Source organism: Lonchura striata, chromosome 1, assembly GCF_046129695.1.
Source record: "Lonchura striata isolate bLonStr1 chromosome 1, bLonStr1.mat, whole genome shotgun sequence".
Taxonomy (NCBI): Eukaryota; Metazoa; Chordata; class Aves; order Passeriformes; family Estrildidae; genus Lonchura; species Lonchura striata.
Genome location: NC_134603.1, coordinates 35064001 through 35074903, shown reverse-complemented (window position 1 = coordinate 35074903; position 10903 = coordinate 35064001).

Sequence of the window (10903 nt, the reverse complement as noted above, 5' to 3'; positions counted from 1 at the left end):
TGACATTTGCGTCACCTCCCTCCCATCAAATAAGAGTGCCAAGACAGAGACTCTTGAAAGGGATTAAGGCTCTGGTAGACAATAAAACCAACTGAGTTGTCAACAAAGTCACTGACCTTACCTCAAACACAGCCCTGGCTTTGGAGAGCCCCTGCTGAGCCATGGCCCAGCCTGAGGGGGATGGCACAGGACCACAGGAGCCCAGCCTAGGGAAGGTGACTCAGGACTGCAAGTGGAAAGAATTCAGAACACAAGGAAAAAAGCTTATGGTGTGGGCATGGTCCATCAACTCACACTTCACAGCTCTCCGTTAGAGGATGACATTCCCTGCCTGCAGCACTGCCCGTAGTCACACAGCTCTGGTGAAAAGTTGTCACATTTCTGGCTCTTCCATTACAGACACCATCTATGCTTAGTATGAGCAACCAGGGAGCGTCCTCTTGGTGAGTGTCCACACCACAGGAGCTGCCACAGATTTTTTCCAGGACCTGGCCTCTGCTGGGAACTCATCTGTGAATACCTGATCTCCAGCTGTGCATTAAAAATACCAGCATGAGCATGGAAGAGGATGTGGATATGCAACATATTTTCCAGATGAAGTTGTACAGAAAGCTGCATTAGGTTGACTCCAGCACACCGTCAGAAAAATATGAAAGAGTGATCACAAAAATAAGTGAACTTTATCATTTTTCCACCAAAGACAGAAGCTGTTAACTGTGCAGCCAAAGGCATTGCCTCTGGAACTACCAGACACAAGCCTGATGCCATAATTTATGACATCTGTGAGAAGATGCATTTTTCAGACATGTTTCATGTCAATTTATAATTTGGTGTTCCCCAGAACTAGAGACTGACTAGGGCACTGATGTGAAAGGAGACTGCATGATGACAGTCCATCCCACTTACAGCCATTTGTCATTTATTTCCCCCCAAAAAAGTATTTCTAATTTCTCCCCACTATTTCAAAACCATCTTTATGATAGAGCTACTCACTAAAAGATGCATAATTACTTTGCATACCACTTTATTTAAATAAACTGTAGTGAATTTAGGCTAGGCTAATATATAAAATAATTCCTACTGATGCATGAAACAAAAAACCTCAGATATGCCTTACTTGCCTTTCTTCCCCTTTTGCTCTCACTTTACAGGTCCTGTAGCAAACAGGGTTGCCAGAAGAGTCAATCACAGACACATCACTATTTGAGGGACTACCACACACCTTATACAGAAAATATTTAAACTGAAACATTGACATCAGCAGAATAATTTTACTTCTTTAAGTTACGCAGTCAGAAAAGTTGCAATGCCAAAACTTGCACACAAAAAAATTGAAACAAGTCAGATTTTTCATATGAGATCCCTGATAAGAAACTCTACAAACAATACAGATGTCAAATAGACACATTGTCTAGGGTAAGTTTTTAGAATCTCAGCATTAACTCTAGAGATGATCCAAAAGAGAGCACCTAAATCCGAAAACTTCGAGATGAATAATGATGTTTTTCAGGGTAGTCCGAATCTCTATTTAGGATTACTTCCTGTGAGTTTATTATCAGTGTCCTGGTAAACTTTCACTCCCTCTTCCACCAGTATATTTCCCAATTCTTTTGCCAGCACATGGTGAGCTAAGGTGGGTGAATGCTTGTAGCCCTGAGGAAGCCCTGTAAAGGTATATGGCTGCCCCCATACACAAAGGCAAACTGATGTTGATCCCCATGCTGCAATGGCACCATACAAAACATGTCTTTAATATCAAGTGGTCATGACCCTGTGTGCCTGTTCCTGGATGCTGGCTGTGAGCTCAGTGATGTTTGGTACAGCTTCTGGTAAGGGGTCTGTGTCAGCACTGAGGGGGCAGTAGTCTAAAGTTAATCTCCACTTACCATTTGGTTTTCACACTGGCCATACTGGGAAACTGGAAGCTGAGTGAGTGGGGAATAACAATTTCCCATTTCTTCAAGTCATCTAGGGCTGGGGCAATTCCCTCCCAGGTCCCATGGGGCAGCCATAAGGGTTTGACATTTTAAGTTTTGAAGGGGGAAGATCTGAGGCCATCTGTGACAGTCTAACTTGGTGGGTGGTGGTTCCAAAGGACCACTGGTGACCCACATTGTCATGCCAAGTTCTCCCTTTCAAAACATCCAGTCCCAGTAAACTTAAAAGGAAGTCCCCTGTTGCCATGGTAACAGTTATGGTAGCTTCTTCTCCCAGTAACATAAGAATAACTGCAGTGGTAGTTACTGGTTGTGACACTCCCAACACACTCACTACAAGCAAGGGTCATTTGAATTGGACAGCTCCTCAGGTGGTGGCATCTTGCTTAGTCAAGACTGATATCTGAGCCCCAGTGTCCACTAAATAGGTCAGCACTTTGGTGTTGGGTCCATCAACAGATATCTCTGTTTCCACTAGCAGTGAGCTGTCCAACACAAATCAAGCTGCTGCTCCCCTGCACATCTCAAGGGAGAGGAGCTTACAGTTTCTCTATTTTGTTTAGCACACTTGCTTCCCTACCTATGTCAATTAAAAGGGGCATGCTCAGGCTCATATTACTTTTCTCTGCACTTGGTTTCTCGGACATTTTTTCCAGCCATTGTAATACCACCTCTTCTAACTTGTCCATGGAAAAACAACCATTACATTTTAGAGATTCCCTTCTGCCAACCTTGTGACCAGATTGCCTCTTTTGAGTGGGCACTCCCACCGAACCTGATTGGCATGGGGAAGAATCCTGTGGGAAACTGCCAGAATAAATTAGGTGGTCCAGATTAGAAAGGAATATAAGCAGAAATTTTGAGGTGCTGCCGTGATCACCTTGGCATGCCTTTTCCAGCCCCGGTGTTCCTGAAGTTGTAGGCTCTTTGACTCTCTCAACCCTAACCCTAACAGCAACTTGACCCTGGGCCAGAGGTCCTCATTGCCATAGGTTGCACAGATTAAAGAGTGTGGGACTGGCAACGGTGACACCCTGCCCTGGTGCCCTTGTAATGCATTTTCGAGTGCCAATGTCCCTGGAGCTGTAGGCTCTGTAGATCTCTGAATCCCAGACTTAACCCTCAGGGCATCTGGTCTGGGAACAAGACAGGGGACTGTGCTCCCCATTCCCATGGGTGCTCCAGATTAGAAAGATGTAATATTGAGGCCCTGCTGGGATCACCTTGACATGCCTTTTCCAGCCCCAGTGTTCCTGGAGCTAGACTCTTTGATTCTTCGACCCTATCCCTAAACTATGCGGTATTCAAGACTTTTTTAAGAGGCAGAACTCTTATTTAAATGTACGGGCACACAAATCACCAATATGAAAACTGAAGTATTTAGAAGAAAAAAAAGGAGTTGAATATTTAATTCAGTGAGATGAAGGCCCAGAAAACCCCAGGAATTTAGATCAAAGGGGGACAATTCAGGATGAAATGGAAGCAGTGTGAATGATGTGCCTCTTTTTAGCCATCAGGTTGGGGTCACTACTAAAAGAGACATTATATTTAACAGCCTTTAATTAATAAGCCCTGTGGAGTAATACAGGGCCTCAGAGCTGTTCTAAAGGTGGTATAACAATGCAGGCACTTGCTGGCAGCCCCCAGTCCCAGCCAGGTGTTTCACCACATCAGACCTCCTGTTCTGCACATTCACCTGCCTAACATTTGACTCTGCTTTATTTTAGACCGATATTTCCCTACTAAGCCGTCACGTTTTGCATAGCAGTGAAACAGCAAGAGGTAGCACACAATCTATTTGTCTGATGCTCCGTTTTTGGGGGACGATGGGGTTCACTGGACCATAAAGCAGAAGAGACATGCAAAGGCCCCTGCAGCATGCAGAGTTCTTTCCCCCGTGTCTGACAAGGCACTTTTGGGTGAAGTGAGCCCTGGATGCAGCCGTGTCAGGAGCTGATGCTGCGAAACCAAACACTCTGCCTGTGATGTGCCAGCACAAGCAAGGTGGGGCTCAGGAAACAGCAGTCTCCTCACCAAAGGCGTTCTTAGTAACAAGGACCTCAGTAAACATAGCAAAAGCTTCAGCAATTACAGCCCACTTCAGCAGTGACCTTAAAGATCATCTAGTTCCAAGCCCCTGTCACGGCCAGGGAAAACTTCCACTGGACCAGCTTGCTAAAAACCAGCCTGACTTTGAACTCTTCCAGGGATGGGGCACCTACAACCTCTCTGGGCAACCTGTTCAATGCCTCACTACCCCACAGTAAAGAATTTCTTCTTAATATGTAATCTAAACCTAGCCTATTTCAGTTTAAAGTCATTCCCCATTGTCCTATCTGTACATACCCTTGACAAAAGTCCCTCTCCAGCTCTCTTGTAGCTCCCTTTAGGTTCTGGACTGCTGCTCTAACTTTTCCCAGGAGCCTTTTCTTCTCCAGACTGAGCAGCTCCAGCTCTGTCTCCATAGGAGAGTTGCTCCAGCCCTCTGAGCATCTTCATGACCCTCCTCTGGACTTGCTCCAGCACATCCAAATCTTTCTTATGCTTCAGGGCCCCAGAACTGGACACTATAGTCTGGATCATGTTTCGTATTACTTATTTAGAAGGAACTCTTATAAATGGTGTTCATCAACATTCAGATGTTGATGAACACAATGCCTATTCATTTAGTCTCAATTGCAATATATAAAAAAAAATCCAAGCCTGGCTAACAGCTTTTAAAAATAATTTACAAATAGAAATACCAAGTTATTTAGCTGACAACAACATACTGGAAGTGGGTCATCCCATTAGCTGAAGAGACATAAATATTCTAGGGGAAAAAGGAAAAGAATAAGAAACAAGCCTCAAATAATTTTCTTCCAGGGACAAACCCTTTGACATGGACACCCAGTGGCTGACATGCTGGGCTTTTGTGCCTCAATGCACCAGACACATGCAGCAAAGACAAAGGCCTGTGCAAAGCTGATGTGGGGCAGCAAGGCTGTGAAGGAAGGTTGCTGTGATCCATCATGCAGGATTGCAAGGGGACATTTGTTTGTGACTGTTGCACACACCTCAGCTGACACCTGACCAATGACTCAGGCTCTGAGGCTGTTTTGGAGCCAGGCACAAGGCACCAGACACAGTCTCCATGTGGAAAGCAGAGATGCTGTGTGGCTGTGCAGTGCCCCAGGCAATGCCCTTCCTTCCCTGACCTTCACCTGCTAAAGAAATGAGGCAGTGTGACAGAGGAGTCGCCCCAGCTGTGCACAACAGCTACGGTCTGGTTGCCACCACTCCAGCATCTCTCTTGACCACATCAATCCTCCCTATGGGTAAGGAGTGGGAAACAGCCACGCAGTCCCTTCCTAGGGACCCCATGGAGCAGAAGGACTCGGCCCATTCTGCCCTCCTCTGTGGCTCAGGACATTCCCAGCTGTGCCACAGCCAGCCTCCCACGCCTGCTCATGCCAGGGAGGGCAGGTCGATGCCATGCTCACACATCTGTTGTAGCAAACATGTGGAACAGATTCTGGCCCCACATGCACACCAGCTGGACACATCAAGAGCCTCTCTGCAGCCCATGCCCTCAGCTTTAGCTCCCAGGGTTAAAAATGCCTTCCTGTGCTGAGCTGGAGACACTTGTGTAATGCAAGCTTAACCAGCATGATCAGTAAAGGTGGAAGCACTCAGAACCCAAGAATTGTGGGGGTCAGCAGCCTCAGCCCCATCAATAAAGGGTCAGGTAAAGCATTCCTCACCCCGTCCAACTGCTAAAGCTGGCACCAGCAGCTCTGTACAGATAGCAAGGTAAAGAGGAAGCTGATAACAGCCTTTGTGCAAAAGCAAGAGAAATGGCCTCTTGACACAACTCTTGTTTTTAGCCACAAACAGCTGGTTTACAGCAGCTTTGCCACTACACAGCAGCCCCCAGCAGGCATCTGGAGTGTTGTATGAATTACCAGTGCAAACATCACACACCAGCATTGTCCTGACACAGAACACGGCTCTGACACCAAGTCAGCTTCACATATTTTCTCAACATTCAGGTCCCCCCACTGGGTTGTCCAGGCCCATAAACAGGTTTTGGGGGTGCATCACCCTTCAGAAACCCTGCAGAGATGTGGGAGGGTGGTGGATGCTCTTCCCAGAGGGTAGAAAATCCCTGCCCTTCCTTTCTGAATGTGGGAAATGGATTTGTAGAGAGTTACAGAGCAGAGAGAGGCAGGCAACCACCCAGGTGTGCAGAGGTAAATGCTGCTTTGCTTAGACACAGGCTCCATCTTCACATCTATCCCTGTGTCACTAGCTAACCTGGCTGGCACCAGTATCTTCTGACTCATAGGTGCCTGCATTTCTCTCAGGAGAATGTTGATATTAGCAAGCTTGCAAATTGCTGTTCTGCAAGACATTTAAAGGCTCAGTAAAAGCAGACATCAACAAAATAAAAATCTACTCCAGCTAATCCGAGTGCCTAAAAATAGGATACAAAACTGCTCTGCTGTGATAAACCTACATGTATTTATAAAGTCACAGAATTCCATCACAGCCACTGAGCTGAAAACTTCAACAATGACTGTTAATATAAGATGGGGAAAAGCAAGTTTCAAAACTCAGACAGAACAAGCATAAAGCACACAGCTCCTGACAGCCCATGGACTGCTTGGTTTCCAGTAGTTCACAAAGCCAGCACATGATGCAGTCATCAAAATGCTGAAGGAAGGCTCTGACCAGTCCTAACCTCTGGGACTGTGCCCTGCTGCCATGGAAGCCCTCTCCACAGGCTCCAGAGGAGGGGGATCACTTCATGCCAGAGGAGAGAGTTTGCCTTCACAAAATGGACCCAGCAGTGCAAGCTTCAGCATGGTCTGTGTTTAGTTGCTCACAGTTTTGGACCTGAGGAGCAATATTTTTGCAAAGAACTCTAGGAAATTTGAACACTTTTTTTTTTTTCCAGGGTCTGACAAATGCTAAAAAGCCTTCTGTCCTCTAATCTCTTTTTTGATGCACCATAACAGACTATTCAACAGATGTTTGGGGTGAAGTTAGAGATAAATGAGATTATGGAGCCAGTTTTATGCAAGTCAGGTCACCCAGTTACAGCAATCACTTTTGTCCCTAGATATCATCAGGTCAGCACCAAACCCTTTTAGTAGTTCTGCCACAGTACCCACAACAGAAGAAAAACTCCCAAGTGACCTCCTCAGCATCTAGTTGTGCTCCCAGCTGAAGGGCTGTTAGTTTAAGCAGATTATTTCAGAGAGAAAGTAGCACATGCATGAGCCCTGCAACAGCCCTCTGCGACACAGGAGGCAACAGCTGCCTTACAGAGAAACACTCATGATCTAGGAGATCTTGCCACACACTTGCTGCATAGAGGGTAGGTGTCATACAAAACCCCCCACTCACACACACAATTTCCCTTGTGGCTCAGCACCCGCTCCCTGGGGCACCAAGTCAGGGGACATCAGGCTTCACCCTCTCCCAGCCAGCAACTCTACCACAGACCACCATCACCCACTGCAAAAGAAGCTGCTTTGTTTCTTTTCATTTCCCATGAGGAAATAGCACAAAGTCCATCTAATCAGGGCAAATGCACACAGCTATTATCCAAGTTCCTGCATCTTGATAACTGACACGGGCACAGAGTCCCAGCTGATGTCACACACTGGGAAATGAAAGGACTTCCATCATATGTTGGAAACAGTGTTATGCAAAGTTATTCTATTGCTGCTCCATAAGCATCCAGGATAGCTAGACACACGTCACCTTAGGCTGCACACAGCTGAGGAAGAGGCTGCCTGTCACCAAGACCCCAGACTGGCTGTGTGCTGTGACCCATGGGCAGCACTGCAGCTCAGGACACCAGGATTGCTTGTGTGCCACATGCTGCAAGGCAGGGACAGCATGCCAAAAACAGCCCTTGTGCCTGCACCCTCGTGAACAGCCAGCTCTGAGTCTCTAGGTTTTATTTAGGTGGCACAAATATCAGCTGGCTCTCAGTGCATGGTCCAGTAACTAAAATTCCTCACAGAAAGCACTTCACACACTGCAATGTGATAAGAAAAACATTCCTGTATCAACATCTTCCAGTGCCAAAAGGCATCCAGGTGTGGATTTAAACCACTGTAAAAAGCAAAAACTAAATATTTTTGAGTTTCCTGCTGCAGAGGCTCCAGGCCAGGTGTGTTAGAGCACCTGTGTGCCCATGAGCACGGCAGGGACAGCCGGAGCAGCACAGAGTCAGGGCAGTGCCTGCATCCCTCACCTCCCCTGCTCATTTCAAACCTTCACCAGCCTTTCAGAACCAAACCCCTCCTTTCTCACTCAAACCCAAACAGAATTTGTAGCATCACTGGCTGACTGCTGCTAGGTATGAGGTCACAGCAAGGAAACAAGTCTGGCAACAAACCGAGCAAATGAAGGTCACTGCTGTAGAGTAAATTTATTGAGGTGTCTGAAGTTCTTTCTTCCCTCCAAGATCTGGGTTCTGCCTGCTTTGCAGCTGTCATATTGCTTAAGTAAATCAATAGCCAATAGCTTCATTCATGTTCTTTAAATAGCCAGAAAGACCTTTTGTTCTGGGTTATGCATAGAAGAAAAACTGCGGTCCATAGGTATTATGCTACAATGCAGTCACTTCTATCTTGCCATCACACTCTTTGTGAGACAAAAAACTGCAAAAAACGCTGCCTGAAAATATTCTGTCCCCAGTCATTACACATAAAAGCATCTCCCAAATGATTTCTCAGGTTTTAAATTAAAAATGAAATAAAACTATAAAAATAAAAATAAAAATAAAAATAAAAATAAAAATAAAAATAAAAATAAAAATAAAACCTAACAGGGAAAAAAAGTTACCAAGGTACAACAACAAGAGCTTTGGTCCAGACACCACCTGAACTTTAGCCAGGTGTGAGCCTGTAGGTTCAGCTCCAAATTTCATGACATCTAATATCAACACTCAGTAGACACACAGATGCTGGCACTTGAGGTGGGCTTGCTTGCTTAGCTCTACAGATTTTACCAAAATCAGCACTGCCTTTTTCTCCCATCCTGCCATAGTCAGACCTTGCACAATCATGGTGAATTTTTTCAACATTTTAAATTATTTTCATTTTTTACTGTTCAAGCAGAGCTGGTTCCAAGCACCTTTGTAAAGCATGCCTTTGCTATGAATGCAAGCAGTGTCTAGCAATAGATTTTAAAGGACATAGAAGGATGAGGTAGACAAGGACTGCTGCAGACAGCCAGATCCAGTCCTTGTCCACCTGCAGAGCTGAGCTGTTATGGGGCAGGGAGCTGGGCTGCTCACACCTCCCTTGTCACAGAACCTGGCACCAAACTGGGAAAAATGAACAGTATTAGAGGCTGCAGGTGATTCTTCCCTGAAATTGTGCTTGCAACCACTACTTCTCTTCAGGGCAATATTTATCTTCTTACCTTGCTGTTACCTGCTCATTTAAACCTGGAAAGGAGAGAAACATGCATGCTTACTCCTGCCTTTCCCAAGGACAAGGAACACAATGCTGACCCATACAGGGCCAGGCTGGGTAATCAACACAGACCCTGATGACTCCCAGACAAATGTTTACTGGCAGGAAACATTACAGAACTGCAAAACATGCTACATTGAAAGGGTCCCACAAGGATCATTGATTCCAACTTTCAGCCCTGCACGGGACCATCCATAAAACTGCTGACAATGTCTGCCATGAGTTGAACTGAGGCTCCAGACCTAAAAGCTCTACTGAACATGATTTTCAGAGGATTCAAATTCTGCAGCTATTTACAGACACGTGATTGAGGGCCATTCACTATATTTATGAGATGGGAGCACTTCAGGTGAAGAGAAATTCCCCCTGACATGTTGTTAACACCCAAATTTGCTCCTGAGCCATTGATGATGGAGGAAGTCAGATGCTACACATTGTCACCAAGTTCCTCAGGAGCTTTGTGGGGAGAGAGGCATCAGCTGCCAGCCAGCCATGGCTCTCCTCTCCGAGGCCAGGACCAATGGAACCCCTGTGCCTGCTTGGACTTTTGCAGCCTCCACTGTGCCCTGAAAAGGGTGACCTTGGGTGACCCAGGGCATGTTTGCCATTTTCCCTCAGCCAGACAGACAAAAGCATTGGAAGATGTAATATGTTTTGCACATTTGCCCAATGCAATTAGCAACAGGCTCTTAGCCGAGGGGCTGCATTGTCACACTCAGCTGGAGCCAGCTAAGCTGATTTGTCCGTGTTCACAAAATTCCCGTTTCACAGGCCAGTGACTATGGTCAAAGGACAAACCGATGAGGTCCCATGTTGGCCCCAGCTGCCAAAAGGTCCACCCCCTCCACCTGGTCCTACAGGGAGATTGGCAATTTCTCTCTCAATGTTGGACAACCAGGTCCATGCTGCAGCAACTACCAGGCTCCCTCATTCTCTTGTTCTGCGCTGGAACTCTTCTGCCCCAGCTCGGCTGGCCAAGTGGCTAAAACATCCGTGCCAGCACTGCAGGCCAGTATTTACAAACTACACAATGTACAAACACAAGCATAACCACTGCTTACTTGGCCCAGGGGAAAATGCTTGCACTCCAGAGTGCTCACCACAAGGCACAAAAGGAGCATCAGCTCAGCAAACACAGGATGCTCCATACTCAGTCACTGAAAGTTTGCAAAAGGAGATGCTGTATTAACAATAACCAAAAAAAAAAAAAAAAAAAAAAAAAAAGGAGGGGAGCAGGGTAATGAAAAGAAAAAACTCTCCTCTTCCCGCCAAAAATTATGCAGCAGCAGGTCCGCAGAGTGTCTGCCAGATGACCCGCTTGTCACACTCATAATTGCTTCCCATCTGGTGTCTGGAGCACACAAAGCCTGGCCGTTTGCCAGCGCAGGACGACGCACAAACTGGCCTACTTCTGGTGACACGGGCCCTCCAGACACCGCCGATCCCCCGTTTCCGTATGGCTGAGGAGAGCGTGGCATTCATTTGTAA